Here is a 6,801-nt window from a genome sequence, read left to right as displayed (position 1 = left end):
GTTGGCGCCCACCGTGGGGCAGGTGTTTTAGTGATTTTGTGGGGAAGTTGCGATTCTTCCGAGTACTTTCGTCATGGTGTCTGCTGGAGTTTTGGTCGAGGGTCAAGAGATCCGTCTCGTCACTCTCATCTTCATCGCCGACGATTCCGCATGGCTCCAGGAGGCTCCACTCGACGTAGATGCGCTCCCCGTCCGCGGTGCGACGCATTTTCGCGCATGTGTCCGCCGCGTTCTGCTGCGGCAATCGTCGACCCAGTATCGGTCGGCCCCTCCATTGTCCACCCTCCCGGTATCCCGCCAGCGCAAGCGCTCGGGCCGGTCGAGGCTTCAGCGATGGGTGAGGCACGCGGTGGCTCGCCAATCGGCCACCACCCAAGTTGCGGCAATCGAGCCCGACGAACCTCTCTACGGCTTGTTCGATCTGTCGACTGGCTCCGTAGAGACTGCATCCGAGTGCGGTAGCAGTGATCCAGTGGCGGAAATCTTGATGGTCGACGGGCCCCACAGTCCCCCTGGCTTCGCCCGTGGTGGTGGAGCAGGTGACGGCGGCGACCCTACACGAGGCTACAAAGAGTACCAGCCCGAGCCACTCGACTCTCTGCAAAGAGAGGAACTTCGCCGCAGGAACGAGGATCCCCTGCGCACTCCCATCGCAGGAGAAACCCCCGAGGCTCGTGCCTTGGAGGAGGCGCGTCTGGCCAATTTGGCCGAGCGCACTCGACTGGAGAACCTTCAGCGAGCTCTCGACGAGCGCGCGCGGCAACGAGTTCCCGACAACAGTCGACGTCAACTCTTCCCGCCGACTCAGGTATATCGAACCCCAATTCAGAATTTAGCAGCTGCGACCCGTATAGCAGTGTCCATCCAGCCTTCGCAGTCGAAAGCTGGCAGAGGTTTGCTGTAGATCAGGGATCTGCTCCGGGCAGCAGGAGATCAGAATTCAGCCGTGTCTCAGTCGCGCAACAGAATTCACAGTCGATCCGTCACTGTGAATACGGTTCAGTCGGCTCATAGCCCCAGATCGCCTCCACGGCGTGAAGGGCGCGAGAATCGGCGAGATCAATATGGCGACAGACTCGACCGAGATGATAGGCGTCGAGTGCCCTATTCCCCTCCGAGGGGTGGGTCTTATGCTCCTCGGCAGCCAGATGATAGGCGTCAGTACAGTACAGGGCGTAGGGTTCCAGTCGACCCCAGAGAACCAGGCTTCGACGCGCGATCCATTATCGTGCAAGGGTTGGTTGACCGGAACAGAGCCCATCGAGGTGGACTCGACAGAGATGTACCCACAAGCAGTCGAGTGCATGTTTCTGGTCCTGAATGTTTCAGCAGAGCTATCAGAGCCGCAGTTATCCCTCCCAATTTCAGGTTGGCAACAGGAGTCAGCAAGTTCACTGGTGAGTCTAAGCCTGAAACTTGGCTTGAAGACTACCGAGTGGCAGTTCAGATTGGTGGTGGGAACGACGAGGTGGCCATGAAGCATTTGCCCCTCATGTTGGAAGGTTCTGCCAGGGCATGGTTGACTCAGTTACCTCCTAGCAGCATTTACACTTGGGAAGATCTGTCCCGAGTGTTCGTCAGGACGTTTGAAGGAACTTGCAAGCGACCAGCTGGATTGACAGAGTTGCAAGTCTGCGTGCAGAAAACTAATGAGACTCTCAGAGAGTATATTCAGAGGTGGATCACTTTGCACCACACTGTGGAGAATGTGTCCGATCATCAGGCAGTCTGCGCCTTCAAAGATGGCGTCAAGAACAGAGAACTGAGTTTGAAGTTTGGTCGAACCGGTGACATGACCTTGAGTCGGATGATGGAGATTGCTACCAAGTACGCCAATGGCGAAGAAGAAGACCGACTCCAAAGCGGCAAGCACAAGCCGAGTCAGTCGGAAAAAGGAAACACCAGTCGGAAACAGAAGCGGAAGGCTGAACCGGCAGCTCCTGGAGAGGCTCTGGCCATGACTCAAGGAAAGTTTAAGGGGAAACCAAAAGGATCCTGGAGCCCCAAGAAGGTAAAGGATAAAGAAGGGAACGACGTAATGGATATGCCATGTCACATCCATACGAAGAAAGACGAAGAGGGGAATATCATCTACCCGAAGCACACCACTCGCCAATGTCGACTCCTGATCCAGCAGTTTCAGGGAAAACAGTCTAAGGACAAGGAGAAGGAGTCGGACAAGGCCGAAGACAAGGAGGACAGTGAGGGAGGATATCCGCATATCAACTCCACTCTGATGATCTTTGCAGATGTAGAAAGCAGAAGTCGACTGAAAGTGATTAACCGAGAGGTGAACATGGTTGCCCCAGCAAAAGCAAATTATCTGAAGTGGTCTCAAACGCCCATCACATTCGACCAATCTGATCACCCGACTCATATTGCCACCCCTGGGAGGCAAGCTTTGGTGGTCGATCCAGTTGTCGAAGGCACTCGACTGACAAAGGTGCTGATGGATGGTGGAAGTGGGCTGAACTTATTGTATGCAGACACATTGAAAGGTATGGGCATTCCGATGTCCCGACTGAGCACTAGTAACATGAGCTTTCATGGAGTTATATCAGGGAAGAAGGCCGAGTCACTCGGCCAGATAGCTTTGGACGTGGTGTTTGGTGATTCGAAGCATTTTCGCAAAGAAAAGTTGACGTTTGAGGTCGTGGATTTTCAGAGTGCATATCATGCCATTTTGGGGAGACCAGCTTGCGCACGGTTCATGGCTCGACCATGCTACGTGTACCTCAAATTGAAGATGCCCGGTCCCAAAGGAGTGATCACTGTCACCGGTGATCGGAAAAAGGCAGAAGAGTGCTTTCAGAAGGGCTCCAAGATCGCCGATTCCCAGGTGACAGCGGTCGAGTTCGAAGAATACAAGCAAAATGCAGATCCGAGTGACTTGCTGCGATCCAAGAAGCCCGCCACAGAGTCTGCATTCCAGTCGTCCGGTGAGACAAAGCCTGTTCACATTCACCCGACCGACCCCGAAGCAGCTCCGACCCGCATCTCCACAACACTCGACCCAAAATAGGAAGAAGCGCTCATCCAGTTCCTCCGTGAGAACTGGGACATTTTTGCATGGAAGCCCGCTGACATGCCAGGTGTTCCCAGTGGACTGGCTGAGCATCGCCTAAGAGTCGACTCATCTGCCAAACCAGTCAAAGAGCATCTTCGGCGGTCCGCCGTCCAGAAGAGAAAAGCCATTGGTGAAGAAGTGGCTCGACTGTTGGCGGCAGGATTTATCCGAGAGATATACCACTCCGAGTGGCTCGCTAATGTCGTCATGGTTCCTAAGAAGGACAAGTCGCTCCGAATGTGCATTGATTTCAAGCACATCAACCGGGCCTGCCCGAAAGATCATTTTCCTCTCCCTCGCATAGATCAAATTGTTGACTCGACCGCGGGATGTGAGAGGCTATCTTTTTTAGATGCCTACTCCGGGTACCACCAGATCCGTCTGTACGGACCCGACGAGGTGAAAACAGCTTTCATCACTCCATTCGGGTGCTTCTGCTATATCACCATGCCATTCGGCCTCAAGAATGCCGGAGCCACATTCATGCGAATGATTCAAAAGTGTCTACTCGCTCAAATCAGTCGGAATGTGGAAGCTTATATGGATGATATTGTTGTCAAGTCACGAAAAGGTTCCGACCTGCTCGCTGACCTCGCCGAAACATTTGCCAACCTCAGAAGGTTTGATATCAAGCTCAATCCATCGAAGTGCACATTTGGAGTTCCTGGTGGCAAGTTACTCGGTTTTCTCGTTTCCGAACGGGGAATCGACGCTAACCCAGAGAAGATTGGCACTATTCTCCGAATGAAACGCCCTGTGCGAGTGCACGATGTCCAGAAGCTTACTGGATGCTTGGCCGCATTAAGTCGATTCATCTCACGGCTCGGTGAAAAGGCATTGCCTCTTTACCGACTGATGAAGAAGACAGACAAGTTCGAGTGGACTCCAGAAGCTGATGCAGCGTTTGCCGAGCTAAAAGCTCTGCTCTCCACCCAGCCGGTGCTTGCTGCTCCAATCAGCAAAGAGCCTCTGTTGCTCTATATCGCAGCCACAGGACAAGTCGTCAGTACTGTGCTAACGGTCGAGCGGGAAGAAGAAGGAAAAGCCCTCAAAGTTCAGCGCCCAGTGTATTATTTGTCTGAAGTCTTGACTCCATCCAAGCAGAGATATCCTCATTATCAGAAGCTTGTGTATGGAATATACATGACCACAAAGAAGGTTGCTCATTATTTCTCTGATCATTCCATCACAGTCGTCAGCGACGCTCCACTATCAGAGATTTTGCACAACAGGGATGCAACTGGTCGAGTGGCCAAATGGGCGATTGAACTTCTTCCCCTTGATATCAAGTTTGAGGCAAAGAAAGCCATTAAGTCCCAGGCAATAGCAGATTTCCTTGCCGAGTGGATTGAACAGCAGCAGCCGACTGAAGTTCACTCGGAGCATTGGACCATGTTTTTTGATGGCTCTAAGATGTTGAATGGTTCCGGTGCTGGGGTTGCCCTGGTTTCCCCCAGAGGAGATAAGCTCAGATATGTGCTTCAGATTCACTTTGATTCCTCCAACAATGAGGCAGAATATGAGGCCCTCTTATATGGGTTGCGCATGGCCATTTCACTCGGCGTCCGTCGCCTGATGGTCTATGGCGACTCGGATTTAGTGGTCAATCAGGTGATGAAAGAGTGGGACGTGAGAAGCCCAGCCATGACTGGATACTGCAGTGCAGTGAGGAAGCTGGAAAAGAAGTTCGAGGGGTTGGAGCTCCATCATATACCCCGACTGAAAAATCAAGCAGCTGATGATCTAGCAAAGATAGGTTCCAAGAGAGAAGCCATTCCGAGTGGTGTGTTCTTGGAGCATATATACACTCCGTCAGTCAAAGAAGATCCTTTCACCGAAGAAACTCCACAGCCCAAGAGTGCCACAGATCCGACTGAAGTTGAAGTCCCAGCGGTGGTCGACTTGATCATGGAGGTTTTGGTGGTCATTCCCGACTGGACAGTTCCGTATGTCGCATATATCCTGAGGAAAGAGCTTCCGGAGGATGAGGAAGAGGCTCGACAAATCGTCCGTCGGTCTAAGGCCTTTACCGTAATCAAAGGACAATTATACAGAGAAAGCGCGACTGGAGTCGGTCAGAAGTGCATAACACCAGAAGAAGGTCGACTCATCCTCAATGATATTCACTCGGGGACCTGTGGTCATCATGCGTCCTCTCGGACCATCGTGGCCAAAGCATACCGAGCCGGATTTTACTGTCCAAAGGCGAATGAAATGGCAAAAGAGATAGTGGATAAGTGCGAGGGATGTCAGTTCTACTCGAATATGTCACACAAGCCTGCGTCAGCTCTTAAGACCATCCCACTCGTCTGGCCTTTCGCGGTATGGGGACTGGACATGGTCGGTCCCTTGAGAACAGGACGAAGCGGTTTCACGCATGTACTAGTGGCAGTCGACAAGTTCACCAAGTGGATCGAGGCTAAGCCAATCAAGAGCCTTGACACCGGTACTGCTGTTAGCTTCATCAGGGAACTAATATTCAGATATGGAGTTCCGCACAGCATCATTACGGATAATGGGTCGAACTTTGACTCGGAGGAATTCAGAGATTTCTGCAGCTCCCAAGGCACACGGGTCGACTACGCTTCAGTCGCCCATCCGCAGTCGAATGGACAAGCAGAGCGAGCTAATGGACTGATTCTTAAGGGATTGAAGCCTCGACTGATGCGTGATCTCAAACACGCAGCTGGAGCTTGGGTCGACGAACTTCCCTCAGTACTTTGGGGACTTGGGACCACACCTAATCGGTCGACCGGAAGAACTCCATTCTTCTTGGTCTACGGAGCTGAAGCAGTCTTGCCGAGTGATCTCCACCACAATGCTCCTCGAGTTGAAATCTACAACGAAGCAGAGGCTGAACAAGCGCGGCAGGACGCAGTCGACCTTTTAGAAGAAGAAAGGGAGATGGCTCTGATCCGGTCGACCATCTACCAACAAGATTTGCGTCGTTTCCACGCCAGAAATGTGAGAGGTCGAGCCTTCCAGGAAGGGGATTTGGTTCTCCGAGTGGATCAGCACAAACCACACAAGCTCGCTCCTTCTTGGGAAGGCCCCTTCATCGTCACCAAGGTCCTCCACAACGGGGCGTACCGTCTTTACAACGTCGAGCATAATATCGACGAACCCCGAGCTTGGAACGCGGAGCTACTCCGCCCATTCTACACTTAAGTTTTATCACTCGGATGAGTTGCAATCAAGTACTTTTGTAGTTCATGGACCTCAAAATAATAGTGTCATAGTCCCTCCATACTTTCTGTCACTTTTTATTTTTTTTCCACAGAAAATTCCCCCTCAGTGGGTGACTTAGCCGCGAATCCGTTTCGCCTAAGTTTGTAAAAATCCTGCCGAGTGGTGAGCCAGCCTCTCACTCGGAGGCTTAGCCGCGAATCCGTTTCGCCTAAGTTTATCAAAATCCTACCGAGTGGTAAGCCAGCCTTCCACTCGGAGGCTTAGCTGCAGTCCAAGGACTCGCCTAAGTTTATAAAAATCCTACCGAGTGAAGAGCAACCCTCTCACTCGGGGGCTTAGCTGCAGTCCAAGCACTCGCCTAAGTTACAAAAATCCTACCGAGTGAAGAGCAACCCTTTCACTCGGGGGCTTAGCTGCAGTCCAAGCACTCGCCTAAGTTACAAAAATCCTACCGAGTGAAGAGCAACCCTCTCACTCGGGGGCTTAGCTGCAGCCCTGTGCTCGCCTAAGTTATAAAAATCCTACCGAGTGAAGAGCAACCCTCT

The sequence above is a fragment of the Triticum dicoccoides genome, chromosome 7A, assembly GCF_002162155.2.
Source record: "Triticum dicoccoides isolate Atlit2015 ecotype Zavitan chromosome 7A, WEW_v2.0, whole genome shotgun sequence".
Taxonomy (NCBI): Eukaryota; Viridiplantae; Streptophyta; class Magnoliopsida; order Poales; family Poaceae; genus Triticum; species Triticum dicoccoides.
Note: the sequence above shows the minus strand (reverse complement) of the source record.